The 4,756-nt window shown below is 41.7% G+C and overlaps 1 pseudogene across 1 annotated transcript; it reads left to right on the top strand.

The window, feature by feature from the left end:
* The first annotated feature begins 242 nt into the window (after positions 1-242).
* On the top strand, positions 243-1,772 carry LOC149832668 (protein EXORDIUM-like 3 pseudogene; annotated as a pseudogene). The gene has a single exon (XR_016433125.1). The product of XR_016433125.1 is annotated as a protein EXORDIUM-like 3 pseudogene (transcript).
* The last annotated feature ends 2,984 nt before the right edge of the window (positions 1,773-4,756 follow it).

Genomic DNA, 4,756 nt, shown 5'->3' with positions numbered 1-4,756 from the left:
GTGTCCCCCTGTAGCTGTGTACCACACTATTTATTTTAGGCATCACAATGAGGAAAATACCCATAAAACCCCGAGGGAAGGGCCCATCGATCGCGAAGGCATGGCCGCATTGGCAACCGCGGAAGGGGTACGATCGCTATTTTCGAAAAATACTATCTCCTCTTTCGTCTTTTCACGCCTCCCGAAATATCCAACTGGCAGCTGTCTCCAGCCCCACCCTCCCCCTATGGCCCCTCGGCGCGCTTCTTCTCCTCCTCCCTCTATATACTCCCTCTCCCCTTTTCTTCCCACACTTACCACCATTGCCACCACCACGATGGCCGGAATCCGCCCATTTCCACCACCCATCACCCTCTTCACACTTATCCTCCTCCTGCTACTCTCCACTCAATCCCTTGCTTGGCGCCCTTGGCGAGACTCCGCCGGCACCACCACCACGACTAAGCTCGGCCACGGCGAGGACCCGGCTGCGCTGACGGCATCGAAGCGCTTCGAGGGGTCGTCTGACCTGGTGAAGCTCCGCTACCACATGGGCCCCGTGCTCACCAACTTCATCAACGTCCACCTCATCTGGTACGGCTCGTGGCCTCGCGCCAGCCAGCAGATCATCCGCGACTTCATCCTCTCCCTCTCGTCGGACAGCTCCGCCAAGAAGTCGACCAGCGCCGGCTCCGGTCCGACGGCGTCGACGGTCTCCCACTGGTGGCAGACGGCGCAGCTCTACACGGACCAGACGGGCGCGAACGTGAGCGACAGCGTCCGCATCGCTGGCGAGTACCGTGACCCGCGCTACTCCCACGGCAAGTCGCTCACCAGGCTGAGCGTCCAGTACCTCATCCGCACCGCCGTTTCCGGCGGTGGCCGGAGGGCCCGCCTCCCGATCGACCCCAAGAACGGGATCTACCTCGTCCTGACGGCGCCGGACGTCCGGATGCAGGACTTCTGCCGCGCCGTCTGCGGCTTCCACTACTTCACCTTCCCCTCCATCGTCGGCTACACCCTCCCGTACGCCTGGGTGGGCAACAGCGCCGCCCAGTGCCCCGACACCTGCGCCTTCCCGTTCGCCCTCCCGGCCTACATGTCCGGCAAGACTGTCGCGCTCCGTCCGCCCAACGGCGACGTGGCCGTCGACGGGATGATCAGCGTGATCGGGCACGAGATCGCCGAGTTGTCGTCGAACCCGCTTATCAACGCGTGGTACGCCGGAGAGGATCCCACGGCGCCGACAGAGATCGCCGACCTCTGCGAGGGGGTGTACGGCACCGGCGGAGGCGGGGCGTACATTGGCCAGGTGATGACGGACGGCGCCGGGCGGCAGTACAACATGGTGGGGAGGGGCGGTCGGAGGTTCCTGGTCCAGTGGCTCTGGAGCCCCGTCTTGAACTCCTGCGTGGGGCCCAATGCCTTGGATTAATTCGTCTTTCCCTTGTTTGGATAGTCGGAGTTGGGGAGTTTCTCTTCTTGTTGTTTGTGTTCAGCGGTGTTGGGACTTGGGAGTAGAGAGACTGTGAATGGATGGGGCGAGTAAAAGGAAATAAGTAATTTTCTAGGTAAGTAGGTTGAAAAAAAAGGAGTAAGAACATGTTTTTCATTCTATTTTTTTATTTTAGTTTTTTTTTTCTTCCTGTTTAATCAGGTTAGGAAATATCGCATTTTTCCTGTTTTTTTAATGGTGTAGAGATGAAAAATATATGGATTTTTGTTGCCCTTTTGTATAGTAATTTTTCTTCATCAATAATGATAGAATGAACATTACGTGTTTGTGCTTTGCAATTCGTTTTTTTTTATATTAATTTAAATTTTTTATTTGTGTGGTATGGATCGTGTGGGAGTCATGAAATTATTATAGTTTATTGTTCTCAAGTGGGGTTTTTTTCCAAATATAGATGACTAGTAGAGATTGTGAGATGAGGAGCTTTGATTAGAAAATCTGTTAATTCTTTTTATTTTTTATTTTTTGGTTTAGAAAATGGGATGCGTGAAATTATTCTAATTTAGTGCTCCCAAATGGGTTTTTTCCAAATTTGGAGGATGTGAGAAGGGAACGAGCTTTGATTAAATACTCAAGTTGGCCCTCTGAGGAAAAGTTGAGTTTTTTATTTATTTTTTCTTAAGAGAAGCCCTCTGAGGAAAAGTTGCGAGATATTGATTTGTTTTTTCTCAAGAGAGGGGTCTCTTCTATTTTTAATGATTTTATCAGTAAATATTTATGTCTTCAGGTAGTCCATATTTCACATTTCACAAAGAAAGAGGTCACCTGGGTCAGGTAGGTACATATTCTAGTCCTATCAGAGGTTTTGGTTATATTCGTTGGTGAAAACAATCAAAAACCAATATAGAATCATTGAGATGACTGAAATTATTGAAGGTGGTTGTTTGGAAATGGAAGGTTTAGCCAAGATTTTCAATCATATGGATGTTTTAGATTATTTAAGTTATTTCTGAAACGCTATTGTTCCTTGGTTGGTTTATGTTTTGATGATATGATTTTGGAAACTTTTGGAATAAATAACTCTTTGCATGAGGAAAACGTTATAATAAGAAAATTGAAATTTGCATTACAAACTTGTTTACGCAGGGTCCTTTTGTTCTACCAAAAACTGCCAATGAAGAAAATTTTGTTCTAACAATTTTTTGATGTTGCAATTGTAAGAAGACGAGTTTACTCATTCAAAGCAAGATCAACCTCATTAAATCCTCTTATCGAATCTCTATTTTCATGATAATTTTGAAAATAAGGTATCCACAGCAATCCGGTGGCAGATTATCTCTTAAAAGTTTCAGGCTGATTAGTAAAAGTCTTAATAACAAATTATAATGAGAGTTTTCTTTAAAAAAAAATGAACCAGTGGTATTTTCTCTGTTTTATTTTTATTCATCTTTCAAATTTTGAATGATTTTCAAGAAGGAAATAGAATTATAGAAACTCCATATATTCCCATCTCTCCATCCATCCTCTTCTTCCCTGAGAACATGAGAAGTGTTCATAAGAGTTGCTCTGATGCATTAGCTTGAAGTGTTTAATTAGATTTAAGGGAAGCTAGTAAAAAGAATACATAAAAAGTGAATAGTAGAAACATGTATTTGATGACTTAAATATATCTGTCAATCTTTTTGCTAAAAGCATCCATCGCATGTGTAGGTCTATAAAGTAAGCAAAGTAGAGGGAAAAAATGAAATCATCAAGAAAGGAAAAAAAAGTGTCTTAATTAAAGATCTTCAATTTCGTTATTGGAGAAAACTAGTTTCTCGTAGTTCTTTGAAACTGCTCAAAGCTTGGACTGCACTGCATGTAATTGCATGCAATGTTGTTAATGTTAAACTCCTTTCAAAGGGTGCCAATGACATCTTTTGTCATTACAGAAAAGAAAACTTCGTTTGACTGAGCATTATTACATTGAAATTTTGAAGGATGTTTTACATGAAATGTATTGAAGGAATTTAGGTGGTGAAAATCTGTCATGCAGACTCTATTTGTGACCCTGTATCCCCGTATCTGCAGCCGTATCCATGTGACATAGGTGAAAATGTTTGATATATTCGAATGTATCACATCATGGTACATATTCCGATGTCAGATTGACCTGAAACTATGTCGGCCATAGTTCTTCGGGCAAAGTAGTTATATTTATGTTTGATTTGGACTGTTGATTGTTACAAAACTAACCTATTTAATAGAATTCATTGTAGAAGTTGACAACAAAAATTTATGTGAAAATTGGACAGTGGTTTAATTTTAAAGGGTAATTATGAATACATATTTTATCTTGAGATGCTTCTGATTCGAGTTTTATTTGGCTAGATTGCCTATTCCAGTAATATCATTTTATTTGTGTTGTTTATTCTTGTCAAGTTCTAATCATGTTTTAAGTTTTAACTGAAAATTAATGAAGCAAGGCCCAGTGCACCCCTGACGGGGCCTTGAGTTGGTGAAATAGATTGATTAAACATGATAAGATTGGTTGACCCCTGATGGCCAAACCTTGCAAACTTTAATAGAATACAGTTTTAATTACATTTGAAGTTGATAACTTGAATTTGTTTTGGTTCTTGTTAAATGTGCTAAAGACAAGGAACAAATTGAAAGTCCTCTAAAACATGAGTAAAAAAGGTTAGTATATAAGCTTATCATGCTTTGTGAAGACTTTTTAAAAAAAAAAAGGTTGATAGAAGACTTTTTGGAAAAAAAATCATGCTTTTAGACTTTTGATGACATAAAAAAATAATTTGGCTTTATTTGAGAGCATAAGCTAAAGCAGATATGAGAGGTAGGGATTTTCATGGGTCAGATCTTGGATGAAGGTTTTGCAATTTTTGGCTGTTCCGGGTCTGATTTTGATTCTAATCTCCATGCATTTATTTGTTATGGATCCGAACACTGTTCTTTTGTGGATCTAGCTGAAACGAGGAGATGAGAGACCATCTCCACTCTCATTTTCTAGATCTAGGCTCACAAACAGCAGCTGTGGAGTATCAATGAATCACCATTTCCCCATGCATCTTTTACTCAAATCAGGTTCTCAAATAGAGCTTTAAATTAATTTAAAAAATGAGATAATTTGATGGTTAAGTCACACTATCATAACCCAGAGGTCTCAAGTTCAAATCCAATGGGGGTTATCACCTAGCTTTCCATTATAAAAAAGTTGCAAGAAAGAAAAAAGGGACTTTATGAAGTAAAATTTTCTTGCTCAAGTCGATAAAAAATATTCAAATTTTTCATCGCAATGAAGGATTTGGCCACCGTAGCAGGTGG

The sequence above is a fragment of the Nuphar pumila genome, chromosome 7 (genome assembly GCF_984573655.1).
Source record: "Nuphar pumila chromosome 7, dmNupPumi1.hap1.1, whole genome shotgun sequence".
NCBI lineage: Eukaryota > Viridiplantae > Streptophyta > Magnoliopsida > Nymphaeales > Nymphaeaceae > Nuphar > Nuphar pumila.
The sequence above is the reverse complement of the archived record's forward strand: the minus strand, read 5'-3'. Positions and strand labels throughout refer to the sequence as shown.